Source organism: Petaurus breviceps, unplaced genomic scaffold (assembly GCF_028583685.1).
Source record: "Petaurus breviceps papuanus isolate PSGF00001 unplaced genomic scaffold, PetGlider_PUasm1.0 151, whole genome shotgun sequence".
Lineage (NCBI taxonomy): Eukaryota > Metazoa > Chordata > Mammalia > Diprotodontia > Petauridae > Petaurus > Petaurus breviceps.
In genome coordinates this window covers 24887557-24913484 of record NW_027185712.1, presented here as the reverse complement: position 1 = coordinate 24913484, position 25928 = coordinate 24887557, and the positions used below count along the sequence as shown (strand labels likewise).

The following is a 25928-nucleotide window of genomic DNA, read 5'->3' as shown; positions in this document are numbered from 1 at the left end:
GATAGGAAGATGTGAGTTCAAATCCGACCTCAGATACTTATAGACGTGTGATCCTGGGTAAGGCACTTACCTTCTTTGACTCAGTTTCTTCTTCTGCAAAATGAGGATAATAATAGCATCTATCTTCCAGTATTGTTGTGAGAATAAAACATGATAACTGTAAAACACTGAGCATAGCATCTGACACCTAGTTAGCACTATATACATATTAGCTACCCATTTTAATTTAGATGCCAATGCTATGACAATCATATGTAATGTGAAACATGAAAATGGTAAATTGACAAAGTTTGTTGAGTCTATTCCAGAATACTTTCATATGTTTAAGTGAAGGTAGACAGAACACAGATTCATTCGTGTGCTGACTCTATATTACAAATAGTCATGTGCATCGGTACCTGTAATACATTCCTACGTGTATTGAATGGATCTCAGAGGGAAAAAAATTCAACATATGCACACAGTGCAGTGCATCTTTCAAAGTACAAAAAGTCAAGCATTATCTCTTCCTTCATTTTGAACTTTTAATAAAGCCTTGGAACATTCCAAGAGGATGCCAGAGCTTCCACAGGCTCCCCTTACCCCCTCCTGCTTCCAGTTAGCTCTTGGAGTGACGATGTTTTGATGTAGGCTGACTTCAGCGGGTCAGAAAGGTTAAATACTGTTTGATTAAAATCAGAACACCCAACCACTACTGTTCTGCAGTTTGACTCTGTTGGTCTCTTCATTTGGGAATTAGGGAAGACACCTTTAACTTCAAAAGGGCAACTTTTTTTTTTCCTTCCTTCTGTGGCTTATAGAGAAACAAAGCTGGGGGAAAAAAAGCCACATTGTATATGTTTTTTTTTTTTTTTTTTTCTGGCAATAGGCCTGCCACTGTTTATCAAGCCAAGGCAAATCCAATTAGCTAGTGGCCTGCCTCCCAACCTTATTAACCTGCTCAGCTGTAAGAATCTCAACAGCCCCTGCCAATATCTCATTTCTCCAGCCTCTGATAAGATCAGTTCAAGATATTCAATGGGTTTCCTTTCACTTCGGCTTCATCATAGTCACTGGCATCTTAACCATAGTGACCAGATCTTATTTTCCTACATGAAATAGGATGGCAACTCCAAGGCCTATATAGCTTGTTGGAACAAACACTGATCAGGCCTTCACACTGTGTGTGACAGGACGGGCTGATTTTCCTTATCATGGCTGGCCCACAAAGGCCTAGGCCAGGCCTGGATTATTAGCATTCCTCGGTGAGATGCGTCAGGCCTATTTCTGTCACACAGACAGATTGAGCCTTTCACTCAGGCTTGCGAATGAGTGACACATGGCCTGACTGGGAGGACAACATTGTTATTTGAGTTAAGAAATCAATTTGTATCAAATGTACACTGTAATTTATTTGTTGGCTTTGAAGGGAACCTGGCTGAGATAAATGGGAATGGGCTTCTTTCTTTTCCCCCCCTATGCTGAGCTGATAAAGTTCTTGTGAAGCTCCAGATAGCTCCAGTCAGAGCCAAAGTGACAAACATGTTTAAAGTTGCACAGTGATCTTTAAATCTCAAAAAGAACACCTTGTCGGACATGATAGAACATTTTTTACCTTTTCCCTCTATCTGTCAGAAAGCTGCTGTGACACATTGCTTTAGTATTTTTGCTGACATTTTCTTTATCAAGCACATCTGTTTGTGGTCGAAAGATGCTTATTCCTATTTTCTTCAATCTACAGCAGGCTAGGGAACTGCCAAAAGGAAGTGAGAAAATGAGAAAGTCTTTCTGGGCATAATATTGGAGGTTATTTTTTTTTAATGATTATGGCCCCAACATAACATTTTTATTGTACTTAGATATACACAAGAATTTTTTTAAACTACCATGGGATCTTCTTATTTCAATATCTTCTAGTCTTGGAGGAAAGTCATGGAACATTTTAACTTTCCTGGCTGCTGTTATTGCTTATAAAATTAATATGTGTGAGTTCTATGCATGTGGGTTGTTATCTTTGAAATTATATAATAACAACATCCAAGGACATCTATATGTATAGCTCTGGAACTACATAATGAAGAACTGCCAAGATCCTGTGGCCAAGTTCACTTCAATATTAGTGCAATAATCATGTTCTTTAGATTAACTCCTCCCAATTTTTTAAAAACAGATCAAAATGTTGCATACAATATACTTATTGATCCCTCAACCTGCTTTATTTGGAGCAGTGGCACTGTCAGTATCCTCACTCAGCCAAGAAAAAAATGCATGACCTTAGCAATTCTCCAGTTCAAGTGATAGGACTATGTGACCTTGTCTACACAGGCATAAAGGTAAGTCTTATCTACAATGATTGTACTTAATAATGTTAAGGCCATCATAATTCCACTAGAGCATCCTTCCTGCTTTTGTGGAAAACAGATCAGACATAATTTGCAAATTTTGGAATCATAGGTAAATGAGAACTCATACTCGATTTAGTTCACTAAGATCATCTACATTAAGAATTTCTCTCTCTATTAGGTTTCTTCAGATAGAAATTGATAGATCTGTGGAATTGAAATAAACAGACTTAGGTACTGTTAAATAATGTTAAACTAAATTAAGATTTTTTCCCCTTAGGCAAGTGTAATAACTTTTATATTTTGTATAATCATTCTATGAGATCCCATACATTGGTGTACCTTGCTACATATAAAGGAATCATTCCTTTAAAGTTGAATAAAGTATGTTTTAATTAATGAAATAATTTTTCATATGGTATAATGAAAGCATACTTAGTTTGTTTAAACCAATTTTCTATATTTTAAAGAAGCACCTAAACACATTATAACATATATTTACATAAGATAATGCAAAGTGCTTGGAAAAAAAAACAAAAAAATGACCAAAATTCTTTTATATGATGTTTTCTGATTTTTTACTGGTTGTATATAGAAATGGTGATTTTTGTTCATTTATCATATATGGCAATAATAGCTATTTATTGATTGTCTCAGATCTACCAAATAAATCATCATGTTGTCCACAAATAGAGATGTTATCTTCTTTATCTAAACTTTTTAATTTCATATACTATATCTATGATTGCTTCACTCCTGTTTTTTCACAGAAGGTTCTAAGGTTTTCTTATTAAAATTTAATACTGACCCTTTGATCCAAATGAATATCTCCTATTGTGATAAGGGAAAAAATGCAACACAACTGAAGAACCACTGAAACATATTGTATAACACAAGTATGCAAGATAGTGGAACCACTATAATGGATAGAACAATAAGACTGGAGTCAGGAACACCTGAGTTCAAATCCAGCCTCAGACATTCATTAGTTGTGTGACCATGGACAAGTCACTTAACCTCTGTTTGCCTTAATTCCCCAGAGAAGGAAATGGCAAACCACTCCAGCATTTTTTCCAAGAAAATTTTTTATGTCACAAAGAGTCAGACAACAACATACAAGATACCACAAAGTGCTTTAGAGAAATCAGAAAGAATTTTGACCTGCTCATTTTCTAAGAGTTCATGAATTTCCAGTCTCTTGCTTTGTCTAGATATAGTACTACATAGCTCTTATTTCCTCCTGTTACATATTTATTTGCCACCCAAACCTAAAAGTATGAGGTGAGGAAGCCTGGTTATATAGCAGTTTGTCTAAATAAATGTTATACGGGTAATTTAATAGACAGTAGGCTCAATAAGAATCAATAATATTATACCCAAAACAAAGAAAAGTGTGGGGAGAAGGGCTAAGCAATCTTAAGCTGCCTCGAGAGGGACATAATTTCTAGAACAGAGTAGTGATGGTTCTTCTGTGCTACCCTCCTTTAATCCCATACTATCATTGTATTTTAAAATGTTTTATTTTTTTCTCCCTAAATTTAGATAATGAAGCGTTTTCATTTATAAAGTGATTGTGTTGTTTTTTTCTAATATTAATTGTATTTCATGCTAATTTTATTGCATAGTAGTCTGAAAATTTGTTTAAATCTCCTCCTTGACTCAAAATTGTAATATTTTGGGGAGAATTCCATTTGTACTTGAAAATAATATTTATCTTCTCCCATTTTGTATCATTGTAAAACTATTAATTTTAAATTATAAAGTTGGCATTTCAAATTTGTGATTTCTTTATTGATATATATTATTGGATTTGTCATAGTCTGATAATGATATTTTGAGGTTCCCTAAAATTAGGTTGTGTCTTTTTACTTTCAAAACCATTCATTTTTCTTTCATGAATTTAAGTTTAAAATAATTTAGTTCATGTAATTGAAAATTGTTACATATTTATTATTTATTTTCATTATTTTCTCAATAATTTTGTCTCAGTCTTTTCAACATTATCAGTTAATATTATTGATTTTTTAACTTGTAGTTTCACACTATATTTTACAGCAAACTTTTATTTTTTTTAATCCATAGAAAAATGGTGTATGCGGCATATTACTTGTAAGAAACCTTGGTGAGCTTGGTTCTTTGATTCATTCTGTTACTTGTTTTCTTTTAATAGAAAAATGTATATCATTCATGTCTAATGTTATAAATTATAAATTCCATATATTTTATCTTCTTAAAAATAATAATAGCTAATATTTATATAGTACTTACTATGTGCTAGGTCCTGCAATACGCTTTATACAATTATCTCATTTGATCTTCACAATAACTCTGGGAGGTCAAGTGCTATTATATGTCCCATTTTTACAGATGAGGTAACTGAGGCATACAGAGTTTAAAAGACTTACCCAGCATTACTTATCTAGTATCTGATGCCTGATTTGCCTTCATGTCTTCCTGATCCCAGGCCCAATATTCTAACTACTGAGCTACTGAACTGCTGTTTGATTAACAGTGAATCAAATTTCTCATTCTTCTACAACTATTTCAAGTATTAAAACTAACAACTAAAGAAAGAACATCATATTATTCTTATATGTTTATCCCACATATTCACATAAATGTGCAATCGTACATGATATTAGGTTTTAAGGTTATTGTTTTCTTCTTCATTTATTTTTTTAATTGAATCAAATTGGAATTTCTCTTTCTTTGAGGTATTCCTAGGTTCCCAGCCTAGAGTTTCATTCTGGGTGGTAGTTTTGAACTTCTAAAACCAAAGCCAGTGGGTGGGGCCAGAAGTAATGGGAAGGGAAAAAATCTTAGAACATTTCAACCCACATAGGCTTGGAGCTGGTTGAGGAGGTTCCCCCTGCCACCATGTTTGGGGACCCAAGGGTGGAAAATGTCTGTGAGGAAAGGCCAACCCTGCAGGACCAAAGGGAGAGGAGGCTCTGGGGGGGTCATTCTTATAGTTTCAAACTTTCTGAGTTCTTCATATCTTCTTGTGTCTCCCTATAGACCCATTCTCTTTTTTCCCTTTTTCTTTTCTTTTCTTTTTCTTTTTTATTTTTGCTTGAACAGCAGAATGGTATGCATTTTAGATCCTTATGGGGATTAGGGTGGAACTCCTTTATCCTTTTCTACTCAGTCATTTATAGGAAATCTACACATCCTTATTTTGGACGACATTCTAACAAGCTTGGACAACATTCGAACAGGCTAGACTATCCGGCCATACAGATAACCAGAGGGGGCACAGAAATTTAGAAGGAGAAAATGGATGAAATCACTTCCAAGGAATGGAAGCTGATAACCACCAAAAAAAAATTACAAAAGGGCGTCAAAAGAGCAGAGAACAAAAAAAAAAAAAAAGGAAAACCATGAAAAGAGGATGCAAAAATTTAAATAGCATGACAGTTTGCATCTGCCTAGTGTGAAAAATAAGTAATTCTCAATAGTCCCTGAAGATGTCATTATTACAGGATCCTACAACAAATGGATATTCATATGATGATATTGAAAAAGAAAAAAATGTGCATATATATATATATATATATATAGTTTCCTAGTAGTATAAATCTAGAAGCGATCTCAAAAGCCAAAATCCAACGTTCTGTCTTTGCCAATAAAGAAAATGAAGCCCAAGGATCTTAAATGACTAAGATAGGTTTTTGAACCCAGATGCTTTTAAGCCAAACCTGGTGCTCTCCCCACTGTGTAATAGAGCCTTCCTAACTTTTATGCTTCTTCCATGAAATATTCAAATGCCTTTTCAAGGCTAGAAGTTTCTAAACAAGCAGAAGGAACTCTTTCCCACAGATTCCGTCCCATATCCAAACCTTGTTATTTTTGTCTAAGGCAGTATCTTATCTTTCTTTGTAGGTTCATAACCACAACTTTATCCTTGTCTCTTTACTCCACATATTCAATCAGTTGCCAGAATTTGCAGTATCTACCTCCACCTCATCTTTTGTATATAACTGCTTCTATCTACCCATCACCTAAGGTCAGGCTCTCATTACCTCTGGCTTAGATTATTGCAATAACCTTCAAATTGATACACCTGCCTGAATTCTCTTCACACACTCCTCTGTTCTCCACACATCAACCCATGTGATTTTTCTTGAAGCCAGGTATAACTAACCTACTCAACAAATTCTTTTAGCTTTTAGGACAAAATGTAAATATTTATATTTGTCTTTTAAAGACCCTCACAACCTGACTTCATCTTCTATGCCTCTTTTATATTATTCCTCCTGGTGGCCTTCTTGACTAAGCCAAATTAGTCTTTTATCTCTGGTTCCTCACTCATAATACTCCTTTAAAGCTAAGGTCTCTAGAAGGTCTCAGTGTGATTGAGGCAAGACCCATCTAGTGATTAAGCCCAAGGTCTTCCACAACATCTAGGGCCATCTCAAGTCGTCTTGATGTGTTTCTGATCACTGGACCCAAATGGTTCTGGAGAATGAAATAAGACTAGTGACTTTACACAGTTCCCCCTCACCCCCACCACACAAACACACACAAACACACACACACACACACACACTTAAATCTTTTTGAAAATTTATTTATTTGTTTGTGTGTTTTTTTGCTTTTTGGAATGTGAAGTGCACGGTATTTGGGATTAAGTGACTTGCCCAAGGTCACACGGCTAGTATATGTTAAGTGTCTGAAACTGGATGTGAACTCAGGTCCTGAGTCCAGGGCTGGTGCTCTATTCACTGTGCCACCTAGCCACCCCTCACATACTTAAATCTAATTCACTTGTATGTCATGGCGTTACCTACATGATTCCACAGTGCTCTTCGAGAATAAAGGACAAATAACAACAATATAACCCTCCAACTCTTGTATTCATGCTTTTGTATTGACTCTTTCCCATATCTGCAATGTATTCCCTCCTCCTATCTGCCTCATAGAATTTCTCTTTTTCTTCAAAATTCAGCTTAGGCCCCACCTTCTACAGGAAGCTTTAGCTAATCCCCAACTGCTAGGTCCTTCCTTCCCAAATTACTTCCTTTTTTTTGTATTTAAGAGTATAAAGACTGTTTCTGTCTTCCCAATTAGATTGATGTTTCTTGGGAGCCAGGGATGTTCTATAGGCTATCACAGTTCCTGGCACATAGTAGGCACTTAGCAAGTGACCAATGTTTGATGTAGGTTTCCCTGTTCTATTAAAGGCTGTCCAATAAGTCACAAGTTTCAAAAAAGTCTACCCAGGTATATTAAAGATTTGAGTGTGGTTCTGGCAAAAATTGTATATTGTCCAAAGATAATACTGAGTTCGGCTAGATTCATTATCGAAATTTTAGTGGTTGCATGATTTTTTCTTACCACAGCATCTCATCAACAACTCTATATTATAGATTGAAGGGGTCAGAATCTACATGAGAGGAGGATAATGATAGCTAGCATTTATAAACTTTTGCCAAGTATTTTACAAATATTTTCATATTTTTATTCTCACAAGAACCTTAGGAGGGAGTATTAATATTAACCCCCATTTTACAGATGAGAAAACTGAAGTAGAAGGTAATTATGTGAATTATCCAGAATCAGATAGCTAGTAAGTGTCAGAACCTGGATTTGAAATCAGGTCTTTCTGATTCCTGGTCCAGAACTCTATTCAACATATCTCCTACCTTCCCAGTGACATAGATTTGATTTTAGAAAATGTGGAAGAGTTAAATATTATTTATATATAATGATATATACATATATAATATATTAATATTTTAAAACAATATATAATTTATATAACATATAAATAATACATATTTAATATTTAAAATATATCTGAAAGGTGAAAAAAATTTTCAGAGGTTTTGCTGCTAGAAGGGGAATACTTCAAATATCTGGATAATTAGTATACATGGAACACTTGATAATTCCAGTTAAAGAGATATGATGTGATTAAAAACTGTACATATTAATTAACAGTCGGATGCCCTAATTTTTCTAATAATGTGATGGATGATGGGGATGATGATAGATTGATGAAGCTGACGATGGCTACTGCCATATAACTTCTTGACTGCAGATTTTTTTTAAGTCTGAACAAGAGTGAAACAGCTTTTTGAACTTCAGATGGCTCTTTCAAAATGATGCTTTGATAAAATGAATATCAATGAATAAGTAAAGTGCATGCGAAATTGTTTCAATTTAAATACACATATTTACTGGCTAACCATTTAGCAAGACTCATTTATGATTTATTTCGATTCTAGACAATATGTTGAATTCATATCCTTAAAAAAAGGAGAATCAGTACCCCTTGAAAGTACAGAAAGATTTTAAATGTGTGTGGAGAATAATTTTTAGAATTTTATATTGATCAATAAACAATATTAACAACCAAAATGCCATTACAGCACATTTCATTGCATGGATGTCAACATTGGAGTTGTTTTATTGGAGACAAAATTTCAACCTATATGGTTTCATGAACTAATAACAATTATAGTAAAAGTAGTCTGTGGCCTTAGAAATCATTAAACAATTACTTGTTTCAGTCATTTTTGCCTTCTATGAGAAATAGTTTTACCTACTATTAGAAAATAGTTTTGATATTATGATCAAAGCAAATGGTAGAGTAAACTGTTACCCTCTTTTCTTCTTTAAATATTCTGCTAAGTCATAATGAGTTTTCAGCAATGAACCTGACCAGTGGTATTGATTCTTTTCAGAGAGGTTGGTTCTCTGTTAGACTTGTGAGAAAGAATATTTTTGAGAAAACCTTTTCATCCTTGCTCAAAAACCTGTTGCTAGAGGTACTTTAGTAGCATTTATTTCCAGCCTTGCACAAACATATTCAATCAATCAGATGTCAACAAATATGATTAAATGCCCACTTCATGCAAGGAGTGAAGTAGGATGGGGCTAAGGCTAGAGTCACAAAATCTTGGACTCTTAATACTCCATGCTTGTTGATAATGCTATGTAAGTTGTAGTTCAGTGACTGATTTTTCCAATTCCAAAGAATGCATAATGAAAAATACTCTCTACCTCCAGAGAGAGAACTGAAAAACTCTGAAGGTAGATTGAAGCATACTTTTAAATAATCCTTATTTTTCTTGTTTTTTTTTTTCAAGATGTGTAATATGGCAATATGTTTTATGTGACTAATTGATATATTGACTTTCTTATCATGGGTGGGGAAGGATTAGGAGGGAGAGGATTTAAAACTCAAATTTTACCAATGCATAAGATATGGCAGACCCAAGATGTGGAGTAAGGCAGGAAACCACCCAAAGTATCTCAAATTCCCCTCAGAACAACTATAAAATCATGCCTCAAAATGAATTCTGGAGTGACAAAACCAAAAGGGTAAAACAATTTTCCAGTTCAAGACAACTTATAAGATTGGCAGAAAAGGTCTTTCTCACTGGGGAAAAGGAGAGTACACTCCAGTGTAGGCATTGTCTGGGCAAGCCAAAGCCATAGCTAAATTCCTGAGACAGTCCTCATATACCCAGGCAGAAGCCAGCAGTGAGGACTCACAACCCCTGCTGTAGACCAGCAGCAAGTTCCCATGGTCCTTGGCATAGGTCCACAGCAAGTTGGGATGGTGTCCACTCTACCATAGGAGCAGAGTCAAACTTTAATAGCTAAATGTCAAAAAAATATGCTGGAAAAATGGGCAAAAAATTCACCATAGAAAGATCCTATAATGATAGGGAAGATTAAAACACAAACTCAGAAGAGGACAACAGTTTCACAATGCCTATATGCAAAGTCTCAAAGAAAAATTTTAATTACATTAATTAATTAATTAATTAATTAATCCCTAAAAGAACTCCTTGTAATGTTCAAAAAGGATCTTAAAAATCAAATAAAAGAGTTGAAGAAAAATTAGTTTAAAAAAATGGAAGTGATGCAAGAGGATCATGAGAAAAAAGTCAACAGCTTGGGAAACAAAACACAAAAATGGAAACATGTACAAAAGTTGACTGAAAAAAATAATTCATTAAAAAGTAGAATTGGCCAAATGGAAAAGGAAGTACAAAAGCACACTGAAAGGAATTTTTTTATCAGATTTGGTAAGCAGAAGTTAATGATTCCATAAGATAGTAAGAAGTCATAAGACAAAATCAAAAGAATGAAAAAAAATAGAAAAATGTGAAATATTTTGTTGGGAAAACAACTGACCAGAAAATGGATTGAGGAGGGATGATTTAAAAATTATTGGACTATCAGAAAGCCATCCGAGTAACAAAGAGCCTGGACAGCATCTTTTGAGGAATTATCGAGGAAAACTATTCTAATATTATAGAATCAGAGGGTGAGATTGAAATTTAAATGATTACTGACAACCTGCTAAAATGGATTGAAAAACAAAAACTCCCAGGAATATTACAGCCAAATTCCAGAGCTCTGAGATCAATGAAAGAATACAACAAGAAGCCAGGAATAAAAACAGACAAACAATTATAATATCATGGAGACACAGTCAGAATTACACCTGATTTAGCAGCTTCTACATTAAAGGATAGTAAGGCTTGGAATATGATATTATAAAAGGCACAGGAGCTATGATTACAACCATGAATCACTAACCCAGAAAAACAGCATAATCCTTCAGGTGAAAAATTTATATTAAGTGAAATAGATGATTTTTCAAGCATTCCTTATGAAAAGACCAGAACTAAACAGAAAATTCGATCTTCAAATATAAGACTCAAGAGAAGCTTAAAAAGCTAAACAAGATAGAGAAATCATAAATGATTCAGTAAGGTTAAACTGCCTACATTCCTACTGAGAAGATAATATTTATAACTTTTAAGAACTTCATTATGACAGTTAGAATGTGTATACATAGACAGAGGGTGTGGGCATAAGTTAAGTATATTAACCTTCACCTCTCAGAAGCAGATAAATCTAAACATCAATAAAATGGAGAAAGAATAGATCAATGAATTGGGCATGCTATAAAAAATTCAAAAATAACAAAATCGCCAATTAAAGAACAAACTGAAAATCCTACTTAGGACACTTAATATTTACTAGCCGTGTGACCTTGGGCAAATCACTTAACCTGAATTGCCCTGCCTTCCCCCTCCAAAAAACCCCAACAAAATCAAAGGAAAGATTAATAAACGTGAAAAAAAAAACATTGAACTAATAAATAAAACAAGTAACAGGTTTTATTTTAAAAAATAGAATAAATTTAAAATTAATTTTTTAATTAATAAAATAAAAATAGATTAAACCATTTGGTTTTTAAAAACAAGAAAACCAAATTGTAATTATCAAACATTAGAAGGGTAAATTCACCAGCAATGGAGAGGACATTAAAGCAAATATTAGATGCTGTTTTGCCCAATTATATGCCAATAAATCCTGCAATCTAAGCAAAATGGATAATTATTTTAAATACATAAATCATCTAGTTTAACAAAAGAAGAAATAGAATACTTAAATAACCCCATCTTAGAAAAATAAGTTGAAAAAATCACCCATGAACTCCATAAGAAAATATCCCCATGGCCAGATGGGTTCACAAATGAACTCTACCAAATATTTAAAGAACAATTAATTACAATACTATATAAGTTATTTGGGAGAAAATATGCAAAGAAGAACCCTACCAAATTCTTTTGTATGATACAAACATGGTGTTGATACCTAAATCAGGAAGAATGAAACATAAAAAGAAAACTATAGACCAATTTTCTTAATGAATGTTGATGTAAAAAAAAATACTAGCACAGTGATTACAACAATATATCATAAGGTTCACATACTATGATCAGGTGGGATTTATAACAGGAATGTAGGGCTGGTTCTGAGTTAAGAAACTAAGCATAAGTGTCCATATAAATAACAAAACCACCAGAAATCATATGATTATCTCAATAAATGCAGGAAAAGCCTTTGACAAAATACAATATTCATTCACATAAAAAAAAAACCACTAGAGAGCATAGGAATAAATGGAGCTTTCCTTAAAATGATAAGTAATTTCTATCTAAAACCATCAGAAAGCATTATCTGTAATGGGGATAAAGTAGAAGTCTTCCCTATAAGATCAGGGCTGAATCAAAGTTGGCTATCATCACCAATGATATTCAGTATTGTACTAGAAGTGTTATCTATAGCAATAAGAGAAGGAAAAGAAATTGAAAGAATTAGAATAGGCAATAGGAACACAAAACTGTCACTCTTTGCAAATGATTGTGTGGTATGCTGAGAAAACACTACAGAATCAACTAAAATACCATTTTGAAATAATTAACAACTTCAGAAAAGTTGTAGGCTGTAAAATAAACTGATATAAATCATCAGCATTTCTATAAGTTACCAAGAAAGTCCAGCAACAAGAGACTGAAAGAGAAATTTCATTTAAAATAACTGTAGACAACATAAAATCCTCAGGAGCCTAAACACCAAGACAAATCCAGGAACTATATGAACACAATTATAAAACACTTTTCACACAAATAAAGTCAAAGCTAAACAAGTCAAAAAAAATGTTAATTCTTCATAGGTAGGCTAGGCCAATATAATAAATCTACTTAAACTAATTTACTTATTCAATGATATACAAGTCAAACTGCCAGATAAAAATGTTTTATAGAGCTAGAAAAAATTATAATAAAATTCATCTGGAAGAACAAAAGGTCAAGAACAGCATGGGAATTAATGAAAGTAAATGTGAAGGAAGTGCCATGGCTATCTCCAATTGTACTATAAAGTGGGAAACATCAAAACTGTTTGGTACTGGCTAAGAAATAGAGTGGTGGATCAGTGGAATAAATTAGACACACAAAACTCAGTAGTAAATTACCATAGTAACCCAATGCTTGATAAAGTCAAAGCCCCCAGCTTTTGGGACAAGAATTCACTATTTGACAAAAACCGTGGGTAAAACTGAAAAATAGCATGACTGAAACTAGGTATAGACAAGCATCGTGCAGCTTGTCTATATACCAAGATACACAGTAGGCATATGATTTAAATATAAAAGGTGATGCCATAAGCAAATTAAGATAGCAAGAAATAGTTTGCCCAGATTTATGGAGAAAGGAACAATATATGATGAAAAAAAAAAGAGATAGAGATCATTTCTAGATGTAAAATGGACAATTTTGATTATGTTAAATTAAGCTTTTACACAAATAAAACTAATGCAACCAAGATTAGAAGGAAAACAGAAATCTAGGAAACTTTTTTTACAGCAAGGATTTCCTATAAAGGCCTCATTTCTTTCTTTCTTTCTTTCTTTCTTTCTTTCTTTTTTTTTTTGGAGGAGGCGGAAAAGCAGGGAAATTGGGATTAAGTGATTGACCCAAGGTCACACAGTTTATAACTGTTAAGTGTCTGAGGCTGGATTTGAACTCAGGTCCTCCTTACTGCAGGGCCAGTGCTTTATTCACTGAACCACCTAGCTTCCCCTTAAAGGTCTCATTTCTTCAGTACATAGAGAAGTGACTCAAATTTATAAGAAAACAAGTCATTACCCAATTCATAAGTGGTCGAAGATATGGATAGGCAGTTTTCAGATGAAGAAATTAAAGCTATCTTTAGTCATATGGAAAAATTCTCTAAATTACTATTGATTAGAGAAATGCAAATTAAAACAATTCTGAAGTACCACTTCAAACCTACCAGATTGGCTAATATGATGAAAAGGAAATTAATAAATGTAGGAGGGGATGTGGGAAAACTGGGACATTAATCCACTGTTGGTGGAGTTGTGAACTATCCAGACATTCTGGAGAGCAATTTGGAACTAAACCCAAAATACTATAAAATTGTGCATACCCTTTGATCCAGAAACACCAGTACATGGTCTGTATTCCAAAGAGATTTATATAAAAGCAGGAGGAGGACCTATTTGTACAAAAATCTTTATAACAGTTATTTTTGCAGCAGCAAAAAATTGGAAATTGAGGGCATGTCCATAATCTGGGGAATGACTGGACAAGTTGTGGCATAAGATTATGATGGAATATTATTGTGGTGTAAGAAATGACATGCAGGATGATTTCAGAGAAACCTGGAAAGACTTGAACAAACTGATACAAATTGAAGTAAGCAAAACCAGGACAACATTGTACAGAGTAACGACAATAGTGTATGATGATCAACTGTGAATGATTTAGCTATTTTTCGCAGTACAATGATCCGAGACAATTCCAAATGACTCATGATGAAAAATGTTATCCATCTACAGAGAAAGAACTGATAGAATTTGACTATAGATCAAAGTCTACTATTTTTCATTTTATTTTTTGTTGTTTTTTTTATCTGTGTTTTCTTTAACAACATGACTGATATGGAGATATATTTTGCATGATTGCACATGTATAAGCTATACCAAATTGCTTATCTTCTCAGAGAGGCAGAAGGGCAGGAGGGAAGAGAGAATTTGGAACTCAAAAAAAAATTTAAAGAAAATTTTTACGTGTAATTGGGAAAAAATAAAAGATTGTTCTAAAAATAAATGTTTAAAAATACATAAATAAGTGATCGAATGAAAAAGAAAGAATGATCTTTCCTCATCAGGGAGTTTCCTACATGGAAAAGTTAGAGGTTTGAACACAAAAAGATGCCCCCCATCCCAACTCCCTGGAAAATGCCATATACTATTCTAGGTGGATATGAGGATACAAAGATAAATTACATCTGATAACATCCTTTCAAATGATTAAGAGATAAAATACATGTATCATAAGTACAATGCAAATTAGATAATGATAAGTTTATAAGAAATAGAAAAAAAAACTATGAGAATTTGAAGGCAAACAAAATCATATCCAATGGGGTATAGGGGGATCAGGAAAGAAGGAAGCAGTGAATCAGTTTTCATGAGGAAGCAACATAGGAACTAGATCTTGAAAGACATACAGGATTTCAAAAGTTGACTATGACCAGGGATAGAATTCTAATAAATAGGAGTGTTAAGATGAGGATATAAAACAATAAAGAGAACATTTTATCCTCTAGCTTGTGTAACCAAAGTCATTACTACAGAAAAGTGAAAAATGGCTACAAAAGAATTTTAGCTTCAGCCAAGCCCTTGTTCCTCCTAATTGTATAAGGACATGTAGGGTTAATTTGTACTATTCCCTTTCCATTTTTCAATATTTACAGCTGGAGTAGAATACTAGCAATTCCTAAAACTGTAAATGTCATATTTTCCCTCAATTCTTTCACATAGGCCTAGAATGTGTTACACCCCTCCACCCCATCTGCCCCTTTTTGGATCTTCCTTTTCCTTCCAACTTCACCCCCAATTGCCAGTTCCTCTATGAATCTTCCCCGTATATCCTCCATTCAGTTTAGAAGCTACTGTATTCAGAATGTATTTCCCTTATCCACAATTAATAATCTAAAAATTTTCAGACTAAGAAATTGTTTTAATGCTTTACTTAGTGAAAACTGTCAATGTTGTATGTTTGAATGGTAAAAGTATGATTTATTAGAGTTCAAATTACGGAAGCTTGACTACAATAAAATAATTCTCTGAAAATAGGATGTTCATGTATCTACAGCATCAAAGAATCAGATATGTGCAACAGAGAAGAAAGACAAATAACTTTGAAAGTGTATACTTATTAAGATGCTAAAACAGTTTCTGGTGTTTATTACTAAAAAAAAAAGTTAATTAAAGAGTTTACATTTTATCATGCACAGTAAAGCACTCCTGACAGGCATTGTTATAATATGAAATGCTTCAGTCTCCAGTAGAGTTTAATTTAGAGCAACAACAAAGACAGGAGAAAAAAAGAGAAATGAAACAATTGAAATGTTGCAAGCAGACTGGCTTAAGCTCAGGGGAGACCTTTCAGAGAAGTGTTTGGTGGAAGCAATGTGAGCTGCGTTGCTACCCTGGGAATAATATTTTTCCTGAAATTGTTTCAGGCTGAAGTGTTTATAGAAGGCAGTCTATAAGTTATATATAAGTCTTTGGATAGCATATTGGGGATATACAGCCTGCCATAAAAGCCTAATCAAACTGATATACTAGTATACCAAGGCAGAGTGGGGTGCAGTCACCAAACTAGTAAAAAGACTCCATGTAGACACTTAGAACACCACCTTCAAGTCCCATAGATGCCATCTCCACAGACAGTTTCTCATCTAACAACCACTATGACAAGAACGATACCATGCATTTTAATCTAACTTGATATTTCTTCCAACTCTCGTCATTTTCTTTTCTTTATAGGTACTATATACATTTACAACAAATCCTAAAGAAAATAGTTTAGCTATCTATGAGGAATAAATCATTGACAAAAGACAGGAAAGGGGGATTGGCAATTTTTTTCTGCCAATGGTTGAATACTGGTGGTGGTCAAAAACCAATCCCATCAAAGACAAGATCACTTCTGTTAAAAATGCTGAAGTTCTTAAGGCAGTGCCCCCTTTTTGACCAGAATATATAAGAACAATAAAACAAAACAGAAGGAGGGGAAAAGGGTTAAGACGTGCCTTACCTCACCAATGTGACTATTACCATGAGGAGTATCATTCCCCCTGCATATGCTTTGCTCATTTCTCTCAGTACTCTTTTGTCTTCCCAATGTTTCAAAGGGTTTCCCCATATTACTAAATATTTCTTTTCCAACAAGTTGCTGAGTCTTGTCAATTCTACCATCATAATGTCTATTACATTTGTTCCTTAATCTGCACACATAAGGCCACAAAAATAATTTGAGCCATCATCATCTCTTGTTTGACTATTGCAATAGCCTCCTAATTAATTCTTTTTCTCTTCTCCAATTTATCCTTTCCATAGCTCTTAAAGTGATATTCCTAAAGCATAATTCTTTTATTTCCCTGCTCAACAGGTTCTTGTGGAACCCTATTGCCTCTAGGATTAAATACATACTACTTCCTTTGACATTTGAAGCTTTTCACAATATGTTTCCACAAATATTATATGTATTATATATATGTATGTATGTATGTGTATGTGTGTGTAATGGTAGTCATCTCTAGGGAGTGGTGGGGGAAGAAGAGAAAAAAACGAGAAATTTTCATGATAGTTTTATTACATATTTAAAAGGAATAGCAAGTTGTACATAACAGATTGACAGTTTTTATTATACTGTTATAGAAATGCTTGTTTTATTCCATAAATTGAAAACAAAATTAATTTAAGGAAGAAAATAAAAAAAAATGTTTTCTTTTTTTCAGAAATATTGACATGACTGCCATTCACACACTCTGCGGTCCAACCAAACTGGCCTATTTTATGTTTTTCACATGTTTACATAGGGCTATATGCCAGTCACTGTGCTAAGAATTTTACAATTATTATTTCGCTTTATCCTTACAACAACTCTTGGAGGTTAGTGATAATATATTATCCTCATTTAAAAAAAAGGAAACTAAAACAAATAGGGGATACGTGTCTTGCCCAGAGATTCACAAGTAGGAAGTTTAGAAAGCTGGATTTGAACCTTGGTCTCCCTGACTCCAGGCCTAGCACTCTACTGTGCAACCTAGCTGCCTAAACCAAGGAAACAATAACAGTGCTACCTCTTAAACTCAAAGGCGTCACCAATAATTCATTTAATATGTGCTGTAAGAGCTGATGCAACATTTGATGATGTAGTCATCTATTCAAATATAGCTTCTATATTTCATTAAGCTCAGCAAATTTCATATATTAGATATAATCACAACATTCTTCACAAAATAACGGGGGAAAAGATGAAATGACTCATTGTGCTATGGAACTTACTGTCTGTACTACTCAATATTTCAAGTATCTGTGTGTATTCCCTCTACCGACACAGATCAAAGTTGTCTCCAATTTATTATTCAGTCATTGCCATCATCACCTTCCCCCAAAAGTTGTATTACCTCACAATGTCTGCCCCCTCCATTTCTGGTAACAGAACTCTTTTGTGTTTGTTGTGCAAAATCATCTTTGCTACATGCAGTTTGCTACCAAACCTGTATTTTAGACCTTTAAGTATGATGAATGGTCAGAGTTTCTGTTCTGCTGATAAAATCAAAGTTAAAGTCCTTTCTACAGTATAAGAACGCATTAAGTTATGACTTCTGGAAAGGACATTCATTATACGGTGTATTCATGAAATCAACAGATCACAGAAACTGGAATGGGAAGGAATCTCATCAGTTGTAGAGTGTAATCCCTGCTTGTGAGGAATCCCCACTACACCTTTAGCTAACATGACATGAATCTGTGTCTTATCTCCCTAAGGAATTGTAAAATGTTAGGGCTGGAAGGAGCCTTAAAAGTAAAAGTGACTGTCCCTTCAGGTAATGGATGAAGAAATTGAGACTCATAAAGGTTATATTAATTACCCATAGTCACATAGCTAGAGAAACTAAATGGACAAAAAAAAATTGAGAATAAAGACAAAGGAAAAAAGTGTTTCTTTCCCTCCCTTTTCCTTTTAAATTCCATTCTCTAGGAAATATTCTTAACCTCCAATTTATGTTTCCTTTTCTTAACTTTTTCTCATCCTTCCCTAATCTCAGCCCTGAAGTACTATAGTGAGTGTCTTTAAGGCAGGTATTTTTGTCTTCTCAAGGCTCTTAGAATATATGTCATGTTGGCATCTTAATTTTGAGTGAAATTCTGAATTTGGAGAGCGTAATAGTAGCGTGATGACAGCTGAGCAAGGAAGATACCTGGCTAAGGGAAGAGACCATCCCAGTTTCACTTCAGCCTCATTTTATCACTGTTTCTAGTTCTATATTCAGACTTTCTTTTTTCAGTGCTCTCTCAGGTTATCCTTCCATATTATTAGAAATTGGTTGGTTGGTGTCCTTTGTTCCTGAAAAGGACCAAAAGGACATCACTATGCTAGAGTAAAGTTTCAGTGTGTCCAACTGTGCCTGATCAGACCAATATAAGCTCAAAATACTCTATCACAGGTCAGACAAAAATAGTTCATGTTAACATTTAAGGTAGATACACTAAATTTGCATATCCTGTGTTTCCTTTGAGCTGTTTCAACTCAGCTTTGTTCATAGAGCACAGTACCTTCTCTGATGTGGGCATGCCAGGCAAGTAATCCTGTGCCAGTGTCTACCATATCACACAATCAATTCCAAAGTTCTTGAGAGACCTTCAGAATGACCTTGTATTGCTTCTTCTGTCCATTATGTGAACACTTACCCTGAGTGAGTGCACCATAAAATAGTATTTTTGGCAAGTGTATGTTTTGCATTCAAATAACATGGACTACCCATCAGAGTTGGGCTTTCTGAATGCTTGGCATTTTAGTTCAAATAAGGAACTCAATGTCTGGTACCTTATCCTTACAGGTGATCTTCAGGATCTTCCTAAGACAATTCAAATACAGGAAATTAAGTTTCCTGGCATGGCACTGGTAGATTGTCCAGGTTTCACAGTCATACAACAATGAGGTCAATACAATGGCTTTGTAGACCAGCCTAATATTTGTTCTCCCCCATACTGTCCTTTAGAGTCTTCCAGACACTGAGCTAGTTCTGGCAAGGCATGCATCAACCTTATTATCAATGCTTACATCCCTGGAAAGTCCACTACCAAGGTAAGTGAACTTATCCAATGCATTTAAAACTTCTCCATTTTCTGTAACTGATGGTTCCACATATGGATGGTTTGGTGGTGGGTGATGGAGCACCTGTGTTTTCTTGGTGTTAATTATTAGGCCAAAATTTGGAAAGCAACAGAGAATTCAACCATACCTTCTTGCATTTCACCTTCAGAGGCTGCTTTGAGAGCACAATCATCTGCAAACAGAAAATCATGTACCATCACTCCCTCCATTTTGGTCTTGGTTTTTAGCCCTTTTAATTTGAAGATTGTGGTAGCTGATCTTGATGCCATGTTCATCCTCATTGAAAGAATTTGACAACATGACTGAAAACGTCATTTCAAAAAGCATGGGAACAAGCATTAGTGAATGGGAAATGAATGGGCAATGGATAGGCCATCATGAAGTTGAAGTACAATGCTGATCTGTTTCTCCAGGAGGCCAAATTTTGACAAAATTTCCATAAGCTCTCATGGCTAACAGCATCAAAAGCCTTGATCAGATCTACAACCATTGTGTACAGACTTCTCTTCTGTTCCTGGCATTTCTTCTGGATTTGCCAAGCAGCAAACAACATATCAACTGTTCCTCTGCCGTTTTTGAAGCCACACTGGCTCTCAGACAGATGACCATCTGCCAAGTGAAGATAATGGAAAAAAATGAATACTTTTTTAAACTTTGTATTTTAAGTTATGTTGGAGAATTGTTTAGAGAAAAGAATGCTAGATTTTGAGATAAAAGACCTAGATTTAAATCCTAATTTTGGCAAAAAAACTTACCTGTCCAAACCTCAATATTTTCATCTCTAGAAGGTAAGCAGGGTGAGAGGTGGAGAAGTGGCAAAGGAGAGTGTGAACTAGATCTTTAAGGTGAATTTTCCCCAAAAACTCTAAACTTCCATAGCCTATATTTTTATTTTTTAAGTTCTCATTCAATTTATGCCTTTGTTTTTGTTTTGCTGAATGGCTTGCAGCTATTATCAATTGCTTTATCTAACCACTTCTAGATGTTTTACTTGACTAAAATCTTGACAGATTCATTTCTTAGAATGCTATGCATATGAAGGGAGCTAATGACATGGAGGTTGTTGATGCTTAGATTCTTTCTTTTCTGACCCAATTATCCTCCCAGGGCCAGGATTTTACACACAGTCGCCTGCTCTATTTAGGTAACACCCCAAAATACCTTGATCAAAAACAGAACATGGGACCTTGGACACACTTTGATTCAAAACCCTTCTTTTTCTTAAGATAAGGAAACTGAGCCCCAAAGAAGTATGACTTGCCAAAGTACAGAAAACTATTTAGTCAGGATTTGAATCCAGGTTCTCTAATTCCCCCAGATGCAATGTCTTTGCAATGCTATAATTCTCTCTCCCTACCCTCCCTTCCCTTTCCCTTTCTTTCCCTCTTCACTACTCATTCTTGGGAAGTAAGGCTTTAATTAAGTTCTTAAATATAAATTTATCCAAAAATCTGAGTACAGTTTCAAGTTATAAGAGCTTGCAGCTGCACTAAGACTTTTGGGACACCCTGTATAAATATATTATTTGAAAAGGGTAACCCTGATAATTTGCTCGTGGTTATGTACAATTTTACATTGTATAACTTAAACTTAATGAAGTTGGTAGTACAAGTATTATTATCAAATTTATATGTAAATAAAAAATTTGAGATTCAGAGATGTTAAATGATTTGCCAACAGTTACCCAGACCTTTTAACATCAAGTCCAGAGCTTTCTGTCATGCTGTGTGGTTATTACCAACATTTATTAACTCTAGCAGAGAGAAGGACCAGTAAGTTTGGAAGCGGAAAGAGAACTCAGGAAAGATCTACAGCATTGCTTGCTCACCCAAATGGGAAGGGAAGGTTGGATGCCACACTGAATAGCTCAGAGCAATAGACTATCAATAACAATAAAGCCATTGGCATAGTATTTTAAGGTTTGAAAAATGCTTTATGCATAGTATTCCATTTAAGTTTCTAGACAACCCTGTGATATATGTGCTAACATTTTCTTTCTATTTTGTTTTTTTATCACCTCTTTGTAAAGCCAAGCATGAGCATCTTTCCTGAAGAATGCTGCTGTGAACAGCTTTCAAGGTTCTGATTGCATAGTATAGTGAACACTCTAGTAACAAATCAGAGCAAAACATTCACAGTAAATCAAGGTACAGCATTCACAAGAACTTATCACAGAAATGGCCACATAGTTTTCACCACAGTGGTCACATGGTTTTGAACAAAGTACAAACATTTGCTTATTCAATCAATTCAATCATTTAATCATCCTTAAGGAGACTTGCCTCCTTAAGGGACACAAAATACAAAAGTCAAAGTACTCTATCCCTGAGTAGTACATTCATTTAGTCAATCACAGATTCCTTAATTCAATCACAAAGTACAAATCACACAATTGTAAATTACACAATTCAGCAGACAGGGCTTCTAGCTGTCTGACCATTCCATCCATACCTAGTTAGTTACCAGAGAGGGAAGCACTAACACCTAGGTTTTCAAAGCCATGGAGCTCAATGGCTTCCCAGAGGCTCATCTGGCCAAAGGACACAACTCTTCCCAAACTGAGTCCCAAAGAAAAACCCCATATCAGTGTCAGTCGCGACTCAGTATTCATGGAGAGGTCTTTTCATCTTGACTTGAGGTAGGCTCTCAGATTCCCTGGATCCAGGGGAGGGGAGGGATCCAGGGAATCTTAGAGCCTACCTCGGGTCAAGATGAAAAGACCTGGATTCACCTACCTGGATTCACCAAACTTGTCACCTGGGTTTAATGACAGACAGCTCCCAGTTCCTTGTCCAGCTCTCCATGCAGTTCCTGTACCACACTGAAACTCACAGAGTCCAGTCCACCTTAAATCCTTCACAGTGTCTGTTTCCAGGAAGTCAAGGCTTAACAAAGCCAAAAACAGGTTCATACAAAGTACCAACATCACAGTTATGCTTTCTCAGTCATCTGCATCTCTGGCTGGTCCATGAAAATCCTTGTCAGTTTGGCTTGCCTTCAGACTCAGCAGCTCCAGCTGGCCCTTGGACTCAGCAGAAGTTTCAGCTGGTTCCCAGAATCAAAATCACTTCATCCAGGTTCTCAAAAAAAATCATTCTCTCCAGCCTGGGCCTCTCTTCCTCAGCCTCCAGAACCTAGCTCCAAGAAGACCTGCCTCTCCCTCTCTGGGGCTTTTCCCAATACACAGTATTGCTCCTCCCTTTTCAGCCCCTTCCTGTTACATCAGCAACAGGAATTCATAACTTATGTTTCTGTAACAGAGGCTTAATTTGAATTAGGTGCTAAGTACCTCTCAGCTTAGCAATACAAAAGGAACTTCAAATTACATTACTATTACACTCTTACAGATCAGGAAATGGAGAAGTTTTAACAGATTGTATAGAGACTGGAACACTGCACTTTTCAAGAAAATTTGAGTTTGAATCCCTCTTCTGATACTCCTTTGCTTTGAGACATTGGGGAACTCTCTTGTTTTCAGTTTCCTAACTACTAAAATGGGAATTGTAATAAAAATTGTAATAACACCATGGGATTGAACATCAAAACTGTAGGAGAGAGCACCAGCCCTGGAGTCAGGAGGACCTGAGTTCAAATCTGGCCTCAGACACTTCACACTCACTAGCTGTGTGACCTTGGGCAAGTCATGATCCCAATTGCCCCTCCAAAAACACACACACACACAAAAAAGTAGGAGAATGAAAAGATCAATTGTCAATATCTGATACAATAATTGATTATTGTATGATACACTGATACAATGATAACTGATACAAAATGTTATATACAAAATATATAAACATTATACACAAAAGTATATAAATATTATATAAAATATCTACAAAAAGGGGGCGACCAGGTAGCACAGCGAGTAAGAGCACCGGCTCCAATGTTGAAAAGACCTGGAGATCGAATCCCAGGCTCAGACACTTAGCACCCAACCAGAAACACCTGGCCGTGTAACCTTGTGCAAGTTACTTAACCCCGATTGCTTAAAAAAATAAAATAAAATAAAATAAAATATCTACAAAATATCATACAAAAAAACTAAGTGATGGAGAATATTTGAAGGAGGGAAAAATACTGAAGGTATGGGGATTGGAGAAAGAACTTCCTGGATGTTAATACTGAAAAAAAGTGACTGACATAATAAAGTACTTATCCATAGGCTATTCTTCTGTCTATCTGTTTTGTAAGGAGAGAGAAGGGAATTGATGAGAGAGATTTCAAAGATATGGAATCAAAAAGATTTGGAAACTTAATGGATTTGAGGGATGATGTAAAGGAGTCAATCACCCAATCAATGGACATTTATTAAGGGCCTAGTGGGTGTCTGCTAACTCAACAGATATGACAGATGATGACAGGAGTCAATCAACTAATCAAAGAGAAATTTTTAAGGGCCTAGTGGGTGCCAGCTACTTTTTTTTTTAAAGCCATTGGGGTGAAGTAACTTGCTCAAGGTTACACGGCCAGTTATTTATGGGTGTGGTGCTAAGTATCTGAGCCCATATTCGATCCCCAGGTCATCCCAACACTGGGGCCGGTGCTCTTACTCACTGCGCCACCTGGCCGTGCCTGCGTACCAGCTACTTTGATAGGCTCTGGAGATATTTTGACAATGATTACTTTCAGAAAAGATTTCCTGTAGGTTGTGATAGGCAAACTGCCTGAATATTGATTTACTTGAGGGATTTTAAGAGGCAGAGGTGAGGAAAGAGTCCATTTCAGGGATAACTAATTCAAAGACTGAGGAAGCAAGAAATATAGTAGAGAACCCCAGTTAACAGCAAGTAGAGTAGTTTGGCAGGAACAAAGACATTGTGAAGGAGTATGATATCCAACAAACCTGAAAAGACCCTAATTCTTGTATATGTCTGTTGATTATTGAAACTTAGAAAGGATGCCTGGGAGAAGGACTAGAAAAGGCTTAAAATGCCAAACAAAGCAGCTTTTATTTTATCCTAGAGGCAGTAGGTCATCTTCTTTGAATGCAAACTCATTGCACTTATTAGCATCTCTACCTGAAAACCTGAAAATCACTTTCCTACTTCTCTTCTGGCTTTGGGGGAGCAAAGGTCACAGAAATTTCTTTTCTGTATTAGGACCCAATGGCCTTCCTGGGCATAGCTATGAAGAGGCAAACAAAGGAAAGACAGCTTTAAAGTTTGCTTCACCTGTAAAGAGAAAAGAGAAAAGGAGATATCAGAAAGGCAAGTTGGGCAACAGATTGCTAATCATTAGAAGAGATAATCTTTTACTTGTTTTAAATGTTCTGTATTTGTCACAGTCTCAAAAGCTACAGATCTAACGGTTTACCAAGGGCTTATAAACACACCTAGACAGGTCTCAAAGCGCAAGCTTTCTTTTTCTATATATACTTTTCTTCTCCTACTTAAAACAGAAATGTATTTTCTCCAAGAAAATGCTGACAGCATGCCTCCCTATATCTAAAGGCAGAGAAGTTGCTTCCCCCCAGGCTGTGTGCAGGCAACTTTCACATGGACACACATGACTGAACTGCCTATAGGCTTCCTTCCTTTATTTGCTTCCATGATTCAATGCATTTAAAAACAGCCATGCTAACGACTAGAAAGAAAGAGAGATGCTAAACACCATGGGATTGAACATCAAAACTATAGGAGAACAAAAAATAAAAAAAGGTGTTTAGAGTGTACTCTGCAGGACTCATCATCACAAATATTTGTTAAATGAAAAAGCAAATCTCTTAAGAAACAATGACTAGCTCTTATTTATTGAATAAGATTAAAAAGAGATCTTCTTTCACTGAGGAAAGAAGAGGAGAAATGGCCATTTTTTAGATTTCCCCTAATCTGCTAGGGAAAAAAATGGGGGAAGGGTGTGGAAGTATAAGAAACCTAAGTTGTATACCATCCCAAGGACTTGACGAAAAAGCGAACAAACAAAAACTCTTCAACTGTAAACAATACTAACAACCAAATAAATGGCCTTTTGCAGATACACATGCATTAATTCTAGTATGATAATTGGCAAGTTCATGAATTATCCTCTTTTTATACTTTTTTTACAAAATACATACTTTTAATTATTT

At 35.2% G+C, this 25928-nt stretch overlaps 1 long non-coding RNA gene across 1 annotated transcript; it reads left to right on the top strand.

The window, feature by feature from the left end:
- Window positions 1–1614: 1614 nt before the first annotated feature.
- Window positions 1615–20133, top strand: LOC138152772 (uncharacterized). The gene is made up of 3 exons (XR_011166193.1): window positions 1615–2312; window positions 19743–19828; window positions 20007–20133. It is a non-coding gene; the product is annotated as an uncharacterized lncRNA (long non-coding RNA).
- The last annotated feature ends 5795 nt before the right edge of the window (window positions 20134–25928 follow it).